The sequence below is a fragment of the Aedes albopictus genome, chromosome 1 (assembly GCF_035046485.1).
Source record: "Aedes albopictus strain Foshan chromosome 1, AalbF5, whole genome shotgun sequence".
In the NCBI taxonomy this organism is placed as follows: domain Eukaryota; kingdom Metazoa; phylum Arthropoda; class Insecta; order Diptera; family Culicidae; genus Aedes; species Aedes albopictus.
In genome coordinates, this window is record NC_085136.1 from 49876536 (window position 1) to 49897391 (window position 20856).

Genomic DNA, 20856 nt, shown 5'->3' on the forward strand with positions numbered 1-20856 from the left:
AATATAAACCACATCATAATGGTTCATAAGATACCTAGATGATATAGTGAATGCCAAAATGGTGCATGGATAGCTTTGAAGAAGGCGCATGAAGCTAGTGTGCTGCATTAGTTGTCACCGTTATTCAAAGATTATCAACATGTTGGATAGTTAGGTGCACGAATTGCAAAAATGGTGCATAGAATACAGAAAAAAAGTATTTTATATCATGCTCACCACATAATGGTGCATCAGATGCCTAGATGATATAATAAACGCGGACATGATGCTTGGAAAGCTGTGATGGTGCATGAAATTCAATGATGGTGCATTTCAGTATGATGCATTAGATTCCTAGTTGTTTAAAAGATAGTGCATAAGATCAGCATGATGCGTGGATACCTAGATGATTCTGTGGACGCTTTGAAGAAGGTGCTTAATGTTATTGTGCTGTATTAGTTGTCAACGTTACCGTAAACCGTTACGGATAGAAACGTTTTAGTAAGAGAACACGAGGTTGTTTATGATCTCAGCATCATACATAAAAAGCAAAAAAATATCGTAACCATGAAATCGATTGAATGGGCACACTCCCATCTAGCTTTGTCTCTTCCAAGTCGTAAAGAAATGGAAGAAATCACTAGCTCAAGAGCAGTCCTTGCTTGGATATATTCCTACATATCGAGTAGTCTCTTTCGACCTTGAAAGACGATATGCCCCATCACATTCCGGCAGGTGTCTACTGAGATCACGTTGTTGCTCCGCAAAAAATATCAAAAATTCCACGACATTTCAGCTCATCATCGCATCGCAGCAATCGTCACACACAGCATCCCAGCGCTACCAACGCAATGCGACGTGGTTTATCTCTCCGGGGCTCCGAGGACTGTGCAAACGATGATATGTGCTCAACTCACGCTTTTGGTGGGTCATATGCCTACCTACAGAAGTGAGATAGGGAGGCTTGGGATGTTGTTTTTCTTATATTTGCGCGAACAGCGCGCGGGCCAAGGGAGTCCCCCGTTTTGTCGTCGCTCCGCGAAGAACCGCAACTGGTCGGGGAGACACGGTGGTACTGAAACTCACGCACGGTTGAGCTCATGCACGCACGCACGAATATACGAAGCAGAAGCTGCAGCAGCAGCACATACAGACGGCACGGAGGATCTCTCCTCGAGGAAATATTTACGACGATCCTGCTCCTGTGTGGTGCGGCCCCCGGACGCGCTCGGTCGGTTCTATCGCTCGCTTGGCATTATTATGGGGCTGCGAGCCGCGTTCGTGAGCGAATGTGTGCCCGATAGCAATCAAGCACCATTCTTCATTCGGGGGGAAAGCTATAGCCCCTCGCGGGGGTGTTGTGTGGTGGTTGGTGCGGGGTAGAACCAACAAAAAAGAACGAAAAAAAAAAAACGCAGCAGCGAAATGGTTTGTTGGCGTATTTTATTATCTGTCTAGGGGGAGATACCGCGACCATAGGGGTAGAGCAGAGCGGTGGTTGCCTGACTGAGAAAATATTGCAAAGTTTGACCATAAAAATATTTCTCTGGAAATTACTCCAGGAATTCCTAAAGGCACTTCTCTGGGAATTGCCTCAGGAATACCTCTGGGGGTTTCATCAGGGATTTCTTCGGGAATTCCTCCTTGAACTCCGCCACAGACTCTCTGTTAATTCGACCTCTGTTAATTTCTCGGAAATTCCTCTGGAAATTCATTCGGGAGCTCCTTTCGGAATTTCTTTAGTAATTCCTCGGGAAATTTTCCCAGGAATTCCTCCGGAAATTAATCTGGAAATTCCTTCAGAGATTCGTTCAGGAATACCTCAAGGAATAACTTTGGGATTTCGTACAGGAATTCTTCTGAGAATTCCATAGAATTCCCCTTGGAATTCCTCTAAGAATTCTCCAAGGAATTCATCTAGGAATTCTCTTAGGAATTCATCTAGGAATTCTCTTAGAAATTCCTCTAGGAATTCCTCCAGGGATTACTCTAGAAATTCCTCTCGGGATTCCTCTAGAAATTTCTCTTGGAATTCCTCTAAAATTCTAGAAATTCTTTTAGGAATTCCTCTTGGAATTCTTTTAGGAATTCTTCTAGGAATTTCTACAGGAATTCTTCTAGGAATTTCTCCAAAAATTCCTCTAGGAATTTCTCCAGGAATTCCTCCAGGAATTCTTCCGGGAATTCCAGTTGGAATTTCTCTAAGATTTCCTCCAAGAATTCCTCTAGAAATAACTCGAGGGATTTCTTCTAGATTTCTCTAGAAATTTCTCTAGAAATTCCTCTAGGAATTCCTCTGGGAATTTCTCTTAGAATTACTCTAGGAATTCCTCTAGGTATTCCTCCAGGAATTCTTCCAGGAATCCCTCTAGGAATTCCTCCAGAAATACCTCTAGGAATTCCTCCAGAAATCCCTCTAGTGATTGTCCAGAAATTTCTCCAGAAATCTCTCCAAGTATTCCTTCGGGAATATCTCCTTGAATTACTCCACTCTTGTAGTTTCTCGAAAATTCCTCTGGAAATTCATCCGGGAGCTTCTTTCGGAATACCTTCAGTAGTACTTCTGAGAATTCCTCCAGATATTCTTTTGAGAATTCCTCCAGGAATTCCTCTAAGAATTTCTCAAGGAATTTCTCTGGGGATTCTTTCATGAATTCCTCTGGCATTTCCTCCGGGAACTGTTTTGGGAATTTCTGAAGGAATTACTTTGGAATTTCGTCCAGGAATTCCTCTGTGATTTAGTCCAGGAATTCCTTTGAGAATCCCTTCAGAAATTTCTCTGAGAATTCCTCAGAATTACTCTAGGAATTCCTCTGGGACTTCCTCTAGGACTTTTTCTAGGAATCTCTCCTGGGATTACTCAAGGCATTCCTCTAGGAATTCCTCTAGGAGTTTCTCTGGGATCTTCTCTAGGAATTCCTCTTTTAATCGCACTAGAAATTTTCTAAGATTCCCTCTAGGAATTCCGCTATAAATTCCTCTAGGAATTGCTCTGGGAATTTCTCTGAGAATTTCACTTGGAATTTTTCTAGAAATTCCTTCAGGAATTCCTCTAGGTATTCTCCTGAAATTCCTCTAGGTATTCCTCCAAGAATTCCTCTAGGAATTCCTCTAGAAATTCCTCCAGGAATTCCTCTAGAAGTTTCTCCAAGATTCCCTCTAGGGATTCCGCAATTAATTCCTCTAGGAATTTCTCTGGGTATTTCTCTGAGAATTACTCTAGGAATTCTTCCAGACATTTCTCCAGGAGTCCCTCTAGTAATTGTCCAGAAATTTCTCCAGAAATCCCTCCAATAATTCCTTCGGGAATATTTACTTAAATTCCTCCATAGATTCTCTGGTAGTTTCTCGGAAATTCCTCTGGAAATTCATCCGGGAGCTCCTTACGGAATTCCTTCAGTATTTTCACTGAGAACTCCTCCAGATATTCTTTTATGAATTCCTCCAGGAATTCCTCTGGGCATTCTCAAAGAATTTCTCTGGGAATTCCTCCATGAATTCCTCTGGCAATTCCTCCGGGAATTCCTCCTCTTAGAATTCCTCTAGGAATTCTTGTTTTAATTGCTCTAGGAATCCCTCCAGGAATTGTTGTAGGAATTCCTCTAGGAATTTCTTCAGAAATTCCTCTAAGTTTACCTCCAAGAATTCCTCCAGGTATTTCTCCTGGAATTCCTCTTGGTATTCCTCCTGGAATTCCTCTAGGAAATTCCTCTGGAAATTCATCTAGGATCTTCTTTGGGAATTCCTCTGAGAAATCCCCCGGATATTTTTCTGAGAATTCCTCTGGGAATTTTTTCAGGAACTTCTCTGGCAGTTTCTCCGGGAATACATTTGGAAATTCTTCCGTTAACTCTTTTGGGGATTCCTCAAGAAATTTCTTTGAGATTTCGTCCAGGAATTCCTCTAGGGGTTCCTCCAGGCCCGTGCACAGAAATGGCGCCAAGGGAGGGGTTTTTCTCAATTTCCTCAAAAGGCGGAGGGGCGCCCAGTGTATGCCTGCCAGGGATTACACCAGGAAATCCTCTAGGGATTTATTTAGAAATTCCTCTAGGAATTCGTCCAGGTATTCCTGTAGAAATTCCTCCAAGAATTCCTCTAAGTATTCCTCCAGGAATTTCTCTAGGTTCCAGGCATTCCTCTAGGTATTCTTCAGGAATTCCTCCATGAATTCCTCTTGTCTAGGATTTGCTCTAGGAATTCCTCTAGTAATAGCTCTAAGAATTTCTCCAGGATTGACTTTTGGAATTCCTCCAGGAATTCCTCTAGGAATTCCTCCAGGAAGTCCTCTAGGAATTCCTTTAGGAACTCCCCAAAGAATCCCTCCAGGAATTCCTGTAGGAATTTCTCCAAAACATCCTCCAGGAATTTCTCCAGGAATTCCTCTAGGAATTTCTATAGGAATTCTTCTAGAAATTCGTCTGAGATTTCCTCTTGAAATTCCTCTAGGAATTCCTCTTGAAATTCCTCTAGGAATTCCTCTTGGAATTCCTCTAGGAATTTCTACAATTCCTCTAGGAATTCCTTCAGGAACTCCACAAAGAATCCCTCCAGGAATTCCTGTAGGAATTCCTCCAAAACATCCTCCAGGAATTCCTCCAGGAATTCCTCTAGGATTTTCTCTAGCAATTCTTCATGAAATTCGTCTAGGAGTTCCTCTAGGAATTCCTCTAGAAATCCCTCTAGGAATTCCTCTAGGAATTCCTCTAGGAATTCCTCTAGGAATTCCTCTAGGAATTCCTCTAGGAATTTCTCTGGGAATTATTCTAGAAATTCGTCTAGGAATTCCTCTTGAAATTCCTCTAGGAATTCCTCTTGGAATTCCTCTAGGAATTTCTCCAGGAATTCCTCTATGAATTCCTCTAGAAATTCCTCCAGGAATTCCTCTAGGAATTCCTTCAGGAACTCCACAAAGAATCCCTCCAGGAATTCCTGTAGGAATTCCTCCAAAACATCCTCCAGGAATTCCTCCAGGAATTCCTCTAGGATTTTCTCTAGCAATTCTTCATGAAATTCGTCTAGGAGTTCCTCTAGGAATTCCTCTAGAAATCCCTCTAGGAATTCCTCCAGGAATAACTCTAGGAATTCCTTCAGGAACTCCCCAAAGAATCCTTCCAGGAATTCCTGTAGGAATTCTTCCAAAACATCCTCCAGGAATTCCTCCAGGAATTCCTTCAGGAATTCCTCTAGGAATTTCACTATGAATTCTTCATGAAATTCGTCTAGGAATTCGTCTAGGAATTCCTCTAGGAATTCCTCTAGGAATTCTTCTAGGAATTCCTCTAGGAATTCCTCTGGGAATTTCTCTAGGAATTCCTCTAGGAATTCCTCTAGGAATTCCTCTAGGAATTCCTCTAGGAATTCCTCTAGGAATTCCTCTTGAAATTTCTCTAGGAATTCCTCTTGGAATTCCTCTAGGAATTTCTCCAGGAATTCCTCTATGAATTCCTCTAGGAATTCCTCCAGGAATTCCTCTAGGAATTCCTTCAGGATCTCCCCAAAAAATCCCTCCAGGAATTCCTGTAGGAATTCCTCCAAAACATCCTCCAGGAATTCCTCCAGGAATTCTTCTAGGAATTTCTCTAGGATTTCTTCTAGAAATTCGTCTAGGAATTCCTCTAGGAATTCCTCTGGGAATTCGTCTAGGAATTCGTCTAGGAATTCCTCTAGGAATTCCTCTAGGAGTTTCTCCAGGAATTCCTCTATGAATCCCTCTAGGAATTTCTCTGGGAATTCTTCTAGAAATTCGTCTAGGAATTCCTCTTGAAATTCCTCTAGGAATTCCCCTTGGAATTCCTCTAGGAGTTTCTCCAGGAATTCCTCTATGAATTCCTCTAGGAATTCCTCCAGTAATTCCTCTAGGAATTCCTTCAGGAACTCCCCAAAGAATCCCTCCAGAAATTCCTGTAGGAATTCCTCCAAAACATCCTCCAGGAATTCCTCCAGGAATTTCTCTAGGAATTCTTCATGAAATTCGTCTAGGAATTCCTCTTGGAATTTCTCTAGGAATCCCCCTAGGAATTCCTCTAGGAATTCCTCTAGGAATTTCTCTGGGAATTCGTCTAGAAATTTGTCTAGGAATTCCTCTAGGAATTCCTCTTGGAATTCCTCTAGGATTTTCTCCAGGAATTCCTCTATGTATTCCTCTAGGAATTCCTCCAGGAATTCCCCTAGGAATTCCTTCAGGAACTCCCCAAAGAATCCCTCCAGGAATTCCTGTAGGAACTCTTCCAAAACATCCTCCAGGAATTCCTCCAGGAATTCCTCTAGGAATTTCTCTATGAATTCTTTATGAAAATCGTCTAGGAATTCGTCTAGGAATTCCTCTTGAAATTCCTCTAGGAATTCCTCTTGGAATTCGTCTAGGATTTTCTCCAGGAATTCCTCTATGTATTCCTCAAGGAATTCCTCCAGTAATTCCTCTAGGAATTCCTTCAGGAACTTCCCAAAGAATCCCTCCAGAAATTCCTGTAGGAATTCCTCCAAAACATCCTCCAGGAATTCCTCCAGGAATTCCTCTAGGATTTTCTCTAGGAATTCTTCATGAAATTCGTCTAGGAATTCCTCTTGGAATTCCTCTAGGAATCCCTCAAGGAATTCCTCTAGGAATTCCTCTAGGAATTTCTCTGGGAATTCTTCTAGAAATTTGTCTAGGAATTCCTCTTAAAATTCCTCTAGGAATTCCTCTTGGAATTCCTCTAGGAATTTTTCCAGGAATTCCTCTATGAATTCCTCTAAGAATTCCTCCAGGAATTCCTCTAGGAATTCCTTCAGGAACTCCCCAAAGAATCCCTCCAGGAATTCCTATAGGAATTCTTTCAAAACAACCTCCAGGAATTCCTCCAGGAATTCCTCTAGGAATTTCTCTATGAATTCTTCATGAAATTCGTCTAGGAATTCGTGTAAGAATTCCTCTAGGAATTCCTCTAGTAATTCCTCTAGGAATTCCTCTAGGAATTCCTCTAGGAATTCCTCTTGAAATTCCTCTAGGAATTCCTCTTGGAATTCCTCTAGGAATTCCTCCAGGAATCCCTCTAGGAATTCCTCCAGGAATTCTTCTAGGAATTTCTCCAGGAATTCCTCTAGGAATTTCTCCAGGAATTCCTCTAGGAATTTCTTCAGGAATTCCTCCAGGAATTCCTTTAAGAATTTCTCTAAGTTTTCCTTTAGGAATGCTCAAGGAATTTCCCCAGGAATCCCTTTTAGAATTCTTTTAGGAAACTGCTGGATCTTCTTCGAAAAATTCCTCTAGGAATTCCTTCAGGAATTAAACTGGAACTTCCTTAAGTCATTCCTCTTAGATTCTCTCCGGGATTTTTTCTCGAAATTCTACTAGGAAATTAGGTTCAGCACATCTTACAATTCGGGTTGTCCGCACACGTGGCAGCACAGGCAACGCACGAGGAGCTTTGTAGTGGACCTGAATGGATCAGTCCGGGCAGGCAAGCAGCTTCTTTCAGCAACGAAAAGGAAGTGTGTGCTTTCTGGTGAATCGGTCCCCGGGTGGGGATACACAATAAGAGTGGCGGGCGGTATTGTACATATCTCTTGGCAAGATATTGGTTCTATGGTCGTCTTGGTTCGGTTTCGGATTCGGTTGTGTTCATCGGCTCTGGTTTATGGATGTGCGGGCGGAATAAAAGAGATAAATGGCATTGAGTGTGCTGCTGCTGCTCCATAAGGAGACTCGAGCTATACCTACTATGTACGTAAGTAATGGGCGATATGTGAATGGGAAACTGCGAGGAGTAACATTAGTTCGGTAATATATTGTATTTGTGGTCTGGGGGATGACCAAATGTGGTTCGATTGTGCGTTCAGTAAACCTTACTTGTGGCCTTGAAACGTGAATGATTGATAAGTGAAGTTTCTTGAAAGCATCATTAAAGTACCATATCAATTGATAAATGTTTGGTAGAACAAGTCGAGCATTCGATCAACACAAAGCAAAACATTAGGTGCCTAAACTGGTCAGCCAATAAGCGAGCAGTTATTTAGCAGGGTGTCTGAGTTTGATTCTCAAGATGCATTAGGGGTAGTTTTGTAATGGACATTTATTTGACTTCCTTGGGCATAAAGTGTTTTTATGCACGCTACAGCATATCTCATCCAATAATCCCATACCAAATAGGGTATGTAGCAAAAGCTCTTCCAGCAGTTTCTACAGAAATACCTCCAGGAATTTCTTCATGATTTCATACAGGGATTCATCCAGGGGCTTCATCGGGAACTCCTTTAAGAATTCTGCCAGGAACTCATCCAAGAATTCCTCCAAAAATTGCTTCAGGAATCACTCAGGGGTGTCCACCAGGGGTTTCTTCATAAATTCCTGCAGTAATCCCTTCAGGTATTCTCACAAGAGTTCTTCCAAAAAATTCTGTGGAAATTCTTCAAGAGATTCCTCCTGGAATTTCCCAGGGATTAGTCCTCAAAAATTTCTTCAGGGTTTCCTACCGAAATTCCTCTAAGGATTTTTTCACGTATTCATTCAGTGCTTCCTCCAAGAATTCTTCCAAAAGTTTCACCAGAGATTTCTCCTGGGATTCCACCCCGCATTCCTGGACGATTTTTTGGATATTCATCCAAGAATTCCTCTGGGGATTTCTCCAGAAATTCCTCTAGGATTTAATCCCGAAATTTTTAGAGGAATTTCTTCGGGAAATTCTCCAGGGATGCCTTTAGAAGTTCGTCCAGGAAATACATTGTCCTGTTGATGGGCGGCATCGCGCCCGAAACTGGTCGACGAAAGGTTAATTTTAATATCTTGACGATTGTAAGAACTATAAGTGTTATGTCTCGTCTCACGTCGCGCGTATTGTGAATGTCAAACTATAGCTAAGCGCGTCATTCCTAAAGCATAAGCGAAAGTTATTTTTAGACGCGACCTGGTTTGTATCAGCTTGGTATAAAGTATGTGTAGTGGGGTATCCAGTAAGATTTCTTGGTTTGGTTGCACAATTCGTTGGTGGATCAGAAATCCAGAACCAGAGCAACAGAGGGCGGATGTTCTTGGATTCTGCTGTTGTGTTGAAGACTCTTACGGAAATCCTTCCGGTGGCTGAAGCAGAGAGAATGAAGTTTGACGAAGCGTTGAAGCCGGAAGAAGGGAATTCCATGCGAGCTCATCTGATGGCGTTTGAGGATCTCATCAGCAAGGTAACCTGAATCATATTGAGGAACAAAACTTTAAACACATTGGTGGTCATGCGCACCAACCCAGTTAACACGAGATTTAATCCCGATTTGCAAAAATCCAGATTAAATTTAAATACTTGCCAGCATAAGTTTTAACCGAAAAAAAGTGATTGACAGCATGTGGAATTCTTCCTGGTATTCCTCCAGAAGCACTTTCCTATTTTTTATATCTTCGGTGGATCATGTTGAGCTAGCCTCCCGGGAAATCCTTAGGGGAAATCCCGGAGGAATCCCTTGGAGAATTCCTGGAGGAATCTCTGAGGGAATTCCCAGAGGAATCCCCGGAGAAATTCCAAGAAAAAATCCCGGTAAAATCCCTATCGGAAGTCCCGGATTTCCGGAGGAATCCCTGGAGAAATTCCCGGAGAAATTCCTGGAAAAATTCCCAGAGGAATCCCTGGGGAGATTTTGGGACGAATCTCTGGGAGAATTCCTGGAGGAACCACTGGGGGGAATCCCCGCAGGAATCCCTGGAGGAAGAATTCCCAGAGAACTGAAATTCTCGGAGGACGAAGTATGGGAATCGACTGTGATTGTGGTTATGTTACGGGGATTTTCGGCTTCTAGTCTTCGCGTAATCATAAACAGATTTATGCTCTACACCTGACGTTTTGGCTACATGTATTGAGTCTTTTTCGAAGGATAGATAATCACTCCATTCAATCGTGAGTTAGAATGTGTTGAACATAGTCGCAATTCATCCATTCAGTGGTTGAGTTAGATCGTTGGCGCACTTTTCAAATCTACCGGTTCACTTATATTGGGTTTTGTTTTACCTCTTACACTCGTGTTCTTGCTGGTTACTTTCGCACCAATTTCGGATTCTGTCTGGACTCCCAGTAAAATTCCCGGGATTTCACAAAGGAATCAGGAGGGGATTTTCCGACGGAATGGGGAAGTGCCCAGAGGAATCCTTGGGCAAATTTCCGGAGAAATCCATGGGGGAATTGCTGCTGGAATCCCAGGGGAAATATGCGGAGGATTTCTGCGAGGAATCCCCATAGGAGGTTTTGGGGAAATTCCCGGAGAAATTCCTGGGAAAATTCCCAGGGGAATCTTTGGGGTATCCCAGAGTGAATCCAGGAGAAATACCTCAGAAAATTCCCGAAGCAATTTCTGGGGGAATTCTCGGGGAAATCCCTTGGAGAACTCCTGAAAGGAAACTTCAAATCCTTGGGAATTTGTGGTAAAATGACCAATACAATTTCAAAGGCATCTCTGGGATACTTCCTTAAAGCCTCGCCAACGAAATGTCTAGAACAACTCCTGAAATAATGTATAGAGGTTCTCAAAGAAATTTTGCGGAAATCCCTGTAGGACTTGATGGAAAAATCCCGAAAGAAAATCTCGTAGAAATATTTGATATAATTCCTGGAGGAATTGTAGTGGTATTTCCAAGGGTACATCCAAACGAGTTACTGGTGATTTTCTCAAAGAATTTCCATTTTAAACTACCGAACCTCCGTTTCAGAGGCAAATCCATGTAATCCCTGATTGTTTTCTGCGGTGCGGATCCATTATAGGAAATACGTGCTGCGCCCGCTGCAGCTGGGAGATTTTCGACACCGCAGACTTCAGCTGCTCATTTTTTTCCTTTTTTACCTACTGTTTGACGTTTCTCAACATAAGTGCGTAGCATGTGAGTCATTTAATTTCGGCACGCAGCCAGTTCTTGTAAATCTGATGTTTATTCGGTGCACTTAAGGAAAAACTCAGATTAAAATCAAGGATAATTGCGTTTGGTGCTCAAGAAAATCGAGAATAATACGTTATTGGTTTCTTATACGCTATGGAGCTTACCGCTAGGAGAGATGCTCATAGTCTGATATATACTGCCGTTTTACGCCATAACATGGGACAATGGGGCGTAGAACGGCAGTATACCATTCATAACTGAAGGCACCCATCAAGAAATTTAACCCTGGAGATATCCTCGGAGAAATACCTGGATAAATCCTCGGTGGAATTTCTGGAGGAGTCCTAAAAGGAATTCATGGAATAGAAAAATCTAAAATCCCTTCATAATTCATAGGATACCTTTTCTGAATAGATTCCTGTAAAAAGTCCTGCGAGAACACCACCAAGAATTGCTGGCTGGAGGAATCCTGGCAGGAGTTTTTGAGAAACTTCTAGAGGTACCACAAAAAAAAAATCCCAGGGTCATATCTAAAAGAATTGTTATGGAAATCCTAGGAAGAATTCCTGGAGGACGTCCCGAAAGAATTCCTCGAACACCAAGAAAAATTCTTGGGAGAATTAAAGCAAAAATTTCTGGAGAAGATTCCCGTCATGAATTCTTCAAGGGTTTCCAAAAGAAATTCTAGTAAAAGAAATTCTATGAATTCCCTAGAGGAATGTATGGTACAATCCTCAAAAGGAACCACTGGAAGAAATTTTCGAGAAATTCCTGGAAAAAATCTGGGTGCAATTTCCGATGCAATCCAAGAACGACATCTACACAACAGCATAAATTCCTGGAGCAATCCCAGCAATATCTTCCGTTTGACGAATAGTTTTCCCCGACTAGAGTGGGAATCGAACTCACACTCCAAGGCTTAAAAACGCCTAGATGACTGACGCCTCTAGCCGCACGGCCACGAAGCCCGTGAAACGATATTGGATCAAAAGGTTTGATAGGATTAGCCGTTTTCAAAAGTTGTGAGAAATTTTGTTCTTTACGACGACTGAAAGTAATCAACTGAATCAATCTATACAGAGGAATTTACGTATTTTCGGCAGTTTTGTTCTCTTCAGGTTTTTTGAAACCTGTTGAATTCAGAGTTGGCCTCAAATCCTTCCCAACCAAGCTGACTTATATGGCCAAATTTCAGGCAATTTGGCCCACAAAAACCCCCCATGACAAAGGGAACAAACCTGCCGAGAATACCCTTCGTCACCCTATATAAAAATGAATTTCTGTACGTTTGTCTGTCTGTCTATCTGACTCTTATGGGTTCGGAAACTACTGAACCGATTGGCGTGAAATTTAGTATATGGGTACTTTTGGGGCCGGGGAAAGTTCTTTGCTTGGTGTAAGACCTCTCCGGTGTCTGGAACGGGGTGCTACCATAACTATACAGACGTTCGGCGGAACCCGAGCAGAAGGAAATACCTTACACATACCATTCAAAGAACAACCTGTGCTCTAATACCTAAAAATGTTATTATTATGCTCTTCTAAAAAATGTTATGAGAACATCACAATAACAATTGAAGGTATTTGAGCAGACTTTGGTATTGATGTGGTGTTTGTTGATGTAGCAGTGAAAAAACTGAAGAACATGTTTTGCTATTACATCATGCAGCTGTCGAACAAATGCGCAATTTAATAACAAGAAATGTTATTGCTTTGTTATTCATTAGGTTTTGGATAACAAATACACCACATAAAGTTTTAGGTATGCAATAATTATTGCAATAACATTACTTGTTATTTTCTAGGTGTTATTCATACATAATTATGGTATTCGTTTTTGTTATTTTGCCTCTTATGACCACCTAATGAAGGACATATCCAGGTATGATTGTATTGAGGAGTAATACCTTGATGTGTTATTCAGTTGCTATTGTTTTCTGCTCGGGAACAGCTAGTGGTGAATAAAACACTCCTTTGACTATTTTGTTTATTAAATGCTGACAAAATCGGGGGTAGGCCAAATCGAATCACCAGTGCACAGTATTTGAAAAAGGAATAGAATTTCATGATTGGATTATGTTCCGAGAATCGTCATAGGGTTAACATTGGTTTTGATCTAGTTTTTTTTTGTGATTTTAAGCAGGGTTGGTAACCATCTGTTTCGTCACCGATAAACGACGAAAAACAAAAAAAAGCAAAATATATTGACAACAACTGTTACTTCCTGTTTTATTTTTGGTTTAATCGCGTCATGCTTTCTTTGTCGGTCGCTGATGATAATGCAAGTGACGAAGTTGTATTTACTGATGAACTTTTTTAGTTTTTTTTTTCGTTGGTAAGCGACGAAGCTGTTGATTGCCAACCCTAATACAATCTCTAGGATCATTTCTTGCGTCAAATGGAGGAGGATGCTTACAGCGAAATCTGATTCAGGTTAGTCTTTACCAGGTTAGCGCTTTCGATCCAACCCATTATCTCAAAGATTGCGTTTTCCAAAAGGAAAGGCAGTTTGCCGAAATATGCTTTTAAACATTCATGGCAGGTAGGAACCACGTGCTTTGTCATCTCAATTTTCAAAAATATCCGGAACAGTTTTCGCGACTAGCTGAGAAGAAAACAAGGCATAGTTATATCATCTCCTTTTTTATGATGGCTCGGTAGCCACCTACATACCAGCCTTTTGCAGGAAACATCTTTAACTACCTTTTTTCTCCTAAATCTGCACCTGATTTAAGTGCCACAACAGTATCATCGTGTCGTAAATTATTAACACTGAAAAGAAAGCTCGCTACCCTCGCTTCATTCGACTTGCAGCAGCTAAAATGGCAGCTTTGTACGAAAGTAGCACCACTTCTTCCCGACAAATCCCGGTAATTTTTTTTTTCTGAAAAAGTGTTGGTTCAAAAAATCAGGCACCTAAACGAAAGAAACGAACGGCGAACACGATATCCTCAAAGACCATGCTCCAGCGAATAGCGACCGCACTGGCTGTGCTGATGTACAAAAACAAAACGAATTAACCAAAATCCCCCAGCAGCACCATCGTTTCCATTCTGAGTCCTCGGAAGCTCACAGTTAAAAATATTCGGTGATATTGCTGAATAATATTGATTCGTAAGCATTTTCAAAATCTACTTTTGTTCTAACAATCGTGATGTTTGAAACTATCTTCCACTGAGATGGAGAGGCATGCTCTTTTTTCTGAACCATGTTACTCATTCAATAAAAGTTATCTTATCAAAACGTTAGCTTATCAAAAATAGGATGAAAGTTAGTAATTTACAGCTCACATAGTTAAAACAAGGTATGTACTGAGAACCATCCTTAATTCTTCAATTTTAGTTTTGTAACAAAGTTTATGGATTTTGTTTTCTCCTTCTAAACGCTGCTGGAGATTAGTATGTATTGAAAGTAATAAAGTTTTTCCTACTGTGCACTATTCCATTTCCTTCTTGGTTCCCAACGATTACCGAACGGAACCACCCGGCGGCAGCCAGCGTCGAGGGAGCAGATCCTTTCTGAAAATTTAATTACACAATTAACGGACGAATGACAGCCAGTCCGCGCCACGTTGCAGCGCCGCCGAAAGTAGCTCCCGGTGTAGCGCTAGGGCGCGAAAATGCTCGAACTTTCTCGTAAAAGCAGCAGCAGCAGCATCAGTTCCCGGGAATCACATGGCCGTCCCTCCTCGTCTCTTGTCGTCTCGCGATGTTTTTGAATGACCTCGTTCGCGAGTTTCGTACGGGGAATGAGGAATCGGTACAAGTAGCAGGTACCTGCCGAACATTTCCCACCGCGCCCGCCGCTGCTGCCAGGAGGAGGAGCAGGCTGATGAAAGGACCCCATCAAACGTTGGCGCTCGCTTCAGCAAGGTGTGAACGTTGTTTGAACTTTGACTTCAAGCGATGGAGAGGGCTGGGGGTCTATAGATGTTGTTGCTTTGGTACCTATATCAGATGGTAACACCACGTTTGCTTTTGATCGTGAGGTACACCAATATGTAGTGATGGTGACGACGATGATGATGATGATGATTCTTGTTAGGGAATTTAATGAATGCTTCATTTGTAGCACGGTTAATCTGAATGAAATCTTGTTAGTTCACGTGAAGCCGAAATGATAAGGGTTAAAAACTCAACTTTTTATTTATTTACATCTATGTTTATGCTTGTCTTCGATTTTATCGTACAGATAGGATAAAACTTACTAGCTAATATTATTTCTAAACATTCATTCATTTCATTCAATCGTTTATTTAGCATAACATTACAATCATACTATCACTGAATCAACAATTGTTCGCCACAACAGTCGATTCGTGGCTGAAGTCCTTCATCCTCGGCCGCGTCCCACACTTGCCAGATCGTTCTATACCTTGTCCGCCCACCTTGCCCTCCAGGTCTTCTTGTACCATCCGGATCACATGCGAACACCAGCTTTGCAGGGTTGTTTTCCGACATTCTCACAGCATGCCCCGCACATCGTATCCTTCCAGCTTTTACTACCTCCTGGATGCTAGGTTCACCGTAGAGTGCTGCGAGCTCGTGATTCATTCTTCGTCGTCATACACCGTTCTCCTGTACACCACCAAAGATAGTCCTAAGCACCCGCGGCTCGAACGCTTCGAGTGCTTGCATGTCCTCCTCGAGCATAATCCAATCAAAATTACGTCCATCGTAAGACTGCTGTCTAGCCTTGCTTTTGTCGTTCGTGGTTCCACCTGCCAGCATGTACTTCGTTTTCGACGCATTCACCGAAAGTCCTACCTTTGCTGCGTTTAAGGCGGGTGTATAGCTCTGCCACCGTTCCACATGTTCTAGCACGAATATCCATGTCTTGTGTAAAACAGACAAATTTGTCGTATTTCGTGAAAATGGTGCCTCGGCTGTTAAGCCTGGCTCGTCACGTAACACCTTCCATGGCGTTGTTGAATAGCAGACATGAGAGTCGCAGTCCCCGGTGAGATTCAAACGAACTCGACAGATTGCCCGAAACCTTACGCAGTTTCTTACACCGTCTATCGTCGCTTTGAGCAATCTAATGAGCTTCCCGGAGAAGCCGTTTTCGTTCATAGCTCTCTGCGGGCGATACTGTCGCACGCCACCTTGAAGTCAATGAACACCTTGGGACCTGATGATGATTTGATCCGTTGTCGAGCGGCCGTCAACGAAGCCAGTTTTATAACTTCCCACAAACTCATTAACTTGAAGGATGATATGGGATATCTGGGATGTTGATGGCATTCAGAATTGTGATCACTCGGAAGTTCTCGCATTCCAACTTGTCACCTTTCTTGTAGATGGGGCAAATGACCTCTTCCTTCCACTCCTCCGGTAGCTGTTCGGTTTCCCAGATCCAGACTATTAGCCGGTGTAGGCAGGTGGCCAACTTTTCCGGGCCCGTCTTGAAGAGTTCATGTCTGATACCATCCTTACCAAATGACTTATTGCTTTTGAGCAGCTGGATCCTCGACATACAAAAATCAAAATTGACAATTAGGGGCTGTCCATTAATTACGTAAGGGTTTATGGGGGGAGGGGGGTTTTAGAAATCTTACGCGCCATACAAAAAATTGTTGGTTTCTTATACAAAAAATCTTACAAGGGGGGGAGGGGGTGTCGAAAAATCGGAAAAATTCCCTTACGTAAATAATGGACAGCCCCTTACTTCGTTGATCCGACTACAGCAAGCATCAAAGGGGTTATTCTGTCCATATAGAGTGCGATGCTTCGGTAAGCTAAAAAAATCAGCTCGTTTCGTTGATCGGAAAGGGGCGTCGAACTGAATTTTGCCAAGCAGAACTGAACAGTCGATGTTGTTTTGCAAAATGTCGAAAATGAAAAGGCGTTGTAGTAGTATCCTTTTATTCGGTGAGGTCGGCAGGTGTACTAATGCAAAGCGCAGGAAGTTCCGCTGGATTCGCTCTATCCAATTGCACTGAACAGCATGGTAGGGCGCCCGTACCAGCGCGCCATACTCCAGTATATTGCGCGCAATACAGTGCACAATGGTCCGTGGGCCGTAATTTTCTTCATATTTTTGAACATGTTTTTCAATAATGTGAAAAAAGGGTGGTCCAAATGGTTCACAAGATCAAAATGTCAACTTTTCATTGTTAAGCACAACAAATTGTTCTACAAAGTTGAGAAACACTTAATTCAGGCTAACTTTGACGAAGAAACCATATTGCTATCTCATATGGTTTCAGAGATATTATTAAAAAAAAAACTAGGATGACACCTAAAAAAAAAGTTTTTTTTATGATATTTAATACATCGATTTTTTGAAAAAAAAACATTGTTCCAAGCAGTTTTAGTGCATTTAATATGCAACTTTTTTTCTTAACACTGCAAAACTCGTGTAACTTATGAAAACGGCCAATTTTTTTTTTTTGCAAACTAACACATTTATGCCATTTTAGCACCCAACCCTAGCCAATGTTTTAAAACAAAACTGTTTTAAATTGCTAAAAGATTCCAGCTCTCTCTCATCTTGGCGTAACGTTCCAACTGGGACACAGCCTGGTCCTCAGCTTGCTATTTTATGAGAACTTTCCCAATTTTGAAATGAAATCCTTCACAGCCAATGTTTATTTTGCATATGTTTATCGTGTGGTAGTCATGAAGATATTTTATACACAAGGTAGTTAACAAAATGTCAATTATGAAACGGATTCTGGGCTAACGGATTCTGGGCTTCTTCTTCTTCCCGGCATTTCTGGGATTCCTACAGGTTCACATGTTAGGAGTGCTCCAGCTATTTATTATGAGATTTGTGTTGTAGATTTCCTGCTTGGATTTCTTTAAAAAATGCTGTTGGAATTCTTCCACAGATTTGTCCATTAGAAACCCTTAAGAAATTCGATGTGGGATTCTCCCAGAAATTCTTGCTGCGATTACTTCAAGAATTTTTGCTTGGTTTTTTGTAAGCATTTTTGCTAGTGTTTCTCCAAGAATCCCGCCGGAAGTTTTTAAAGGAATTCTTTCAGGGATTTTATAACGATTCATTCAGATGTGTCTCTTTAAGATTTTTCCAGGCATTCCCTCTGCGATTTCTCCAGTAGTTTTTCTTGAGATTTGTTCAGGAACTCCTGCTAGGATTCCTCCCAAATTTTTGCTGATATTCCTGCAGGACATTTTCCAAAAATGTTCATATGAACTCCTACAGCGATGTATCCAGGGGGTATACGTAAGGCTGAAACACGAAAGGCTGAAATAACAAAAGGTTGAATTACGAAAGGCTGAATCACAAAAGGCTGAAAATGTCAGAAGGCTGAAATAACATAAGGCTGAAATAATGATTCGACTAGTTTTCAAACGGCGAGCCTAAAGGCAGTCATGCGAGCCTAAAGGCAACACTAACATCACAGAAAAACAGACATAACACTCTAATTATTCATATCGTACACTGATATTATTATCTTTTTTGAAAATTTGCTAGTTGGCCGACCACTCAGTCCTGACACTTGTATTGGTTTTACTTGAGTTTGACATTTGACGCACACTACCGCTCATTGGTTGATGTTTCATTGGACGAACATGCTTCCGTTACTATGTTCGAAATCGGAAAGCGTTACGACTGTTTTTCCGCGCTTAACTATTCATTATTGGTCGCCTACGTAACTATGACAGTATTTCTCCAAAGAATAGCATATATTTAAAAGAAGGAAAACTCACTGATCACATTGTTGGCAGCTGTAATGGCAACCAATCTCTATAACAGCATGACTCGAAAGAATAGCTCATGCTCAAAGAAGGGAAAATCTCCAATTGAAATACCATCAGTCATTTTTTGTGTTAGCTGGTATGCATCATTAGCCTCTTCACTAAGCACATATTAAGACTAGGACTCATAAATGTTGCTGATGCTGGTAGCATCAGTTATCTTCCAGTCCTGCCACCCTTGCATCCAACAACCGCAACACTCGATTCGCGGCCGTTCAAGTTTCGAACATCACCGATTCCTGCGATTTTCCGTACCTGGTGACTCGGTCAGCTAGTAGCGTCAGTTATCTTCCAGGTAACATGATTAGTATACGTCTGGCCGAAGCCAGTGATACTGCCCTCGTTCAAGTCCGTCGAAAATTACAGCCCTGCCACCTTTGCATCCAACAACCGCAACACACGACTCGCGGCCGTTCATGTTTCGGGCCTCGAACATCACCGATCAGCGATTCCTGCGACTTCCCGTACCTGGTGACTCGGTCAGCTAGTAGCCTCAGGTATCTTCCAGTCCGTCGACAATTACAGTCCTGCCACCCCTGCATCCAACAACCGCAACACTCGATTCGCGGCCGTTCAAGTTTTGAACATCACCGATTCCTGCGATCTCCCGTACCTGGTGACTCGGTCAGCTGGTAGCATCAGTTATCTTCCAGGTAACATGATTAGTATATGTCTGGCCGAAGCCAGTGATACTGCGCCCGTTTAAGTTCGTTTACAATTACAGCCCTCCCACCTTCTGTCTACACCAACCCCATCATTCAAATGTTTCGAGGTCCAGGATAACGAGCGCGATAAATCCGTGCTACCAAATCAGCTAACATCAACAGCATTCCGTCACATTGATACCAGTTGTTACTGAGGCTTTATTGGAACTGATGTCCTGGTCTGCGTCTGGTCAACGTTTCTACGACAATTTCATTGTGACTGCGCCGTGACCTCCTGTATACAAAGTTTTTCCGATGTGATGCTAAGCTGCCGCTATTGATCTAGGAATGCTTACTAACCAAATCCATGATGAATTAAAGCGATTATTGTACGTGATATACTAATATTAGCCAATAAGTTGTAAATTTTCTGTTAATTAATTTAATTACACTTCCTTTAAAGAGAATAACTTCTCACTGGAAGTGTAAATACTTTGTACTTTTTTGAAATATATGAAAAGAAGAGTAGGTTTTATGCCTATGGGAGAAGAGGTCCGAATTGTAACAGGAACTTCACTCCCACGGGCTTTTCCCTACTCCAGAAAAAAAAAAATGTAGCCGATCTTTTTGTAATGGAAAATTCCTTGACAACCGCGGGCATAAAGTAACTTCCTGCCTGTCACACGATATACAAATGCAAAGTGGTCATTGGCAGAGAAGGCTCTCAATTAATAATCTGTTGAAATGCCGATAGAAGATGAAAGCAGGCTTTGTCTCAGTTAGGACGTTACGCCAGAAAAAGAAGTATTATAACTCATTTCCTGCATTTTTGCAATTTCAGCCTTTTGTGCATTCAGCCTTATGTTACTTTCAGCCTTTCGTGTTCAGCCTTTTGTGCATTCAACCTTTTGAAATTCAGCCTTATGTTAGCATCCCATCCAGGGGTTTCTCCAAGCATTTCTCCATTAATTCTTCCTACAATTGCTACGTGGATTTATCCAAGGGTTTTCCTAGCAATTCTTTCAAGATATGCTGCTGGGATTATTCCATACTCCATATTCCATTTGATTGTCCAGGAACTAGTGCTGGAGTTTCTCCAAGAATTTTTCTGGAAATTGCTGTAAGAACCATTCATATATTTCCCTAAGAATTGTTCATGCATTCTTCCTATAATACCCCCAGGGATTCCTTCAGGAAATACTACTGAGATTTCTCCAGAAATTCTTGCTGGCATTGCTGTAGGACTTTATCCAGTAATTTCTACAGGAGCTCCTTTAGTGATGTATTCAGAGAATTCAATAGATATTTCTGAAATAAGTACTATATGAATTACACACTCAAAACAGATTTGCGGGCTCGGCAAAAACGCGCACAGCCGTCTACTCAGTAAAACTATCAGCTGATATCCCAGCAAAAAGTGACATTTGTTAGCTGACTCTCAGCAAAACGATTGCCGAAGCTCAGCAATGAACTGTCAAAATTGCTGAGATCTCAGCAAAATTGTTGTTTGCTGATCACTCGGCTGTGCAAATCTCGGCAAAAGAATGAAAAAATGCTGATATCCCGGCAATCTGAATTAAGTGTGTACTCTGTGCAATAGTCCATGAATAAATCTACGGAAGGCACAAATTTCCCAACTGGAAGAGAACGTACCCTGGAGCTAAACTACTGATGAATAAAT

At 41.7% G+C, this 20856-nt stretch overlaps 1 protein-coding gene and 1 long non-coding RNA gene across 3 annotated transcripts in view; both read left to right on the top strand.

Moving 5' to 3' along the window:
* Window positions 1-20856, top strand: part of LOC109416133 (uncharacterized) — a 397844-nt gene that overhangs the window by 184938 nt on the left and 192050 nt on the right. The window lies entirely within an intron of this gene.
* On the top strand, window positions 18683-19703 carry LOC134284913 (uncharacterized). The gene is made up of 2 exons (XR_009996010.1): window positions 18683-18826; window positions 18898-19703. It is a non-coding gene; the product is annotated as an uncharacterized LOC134284913 (long non-coding RNA).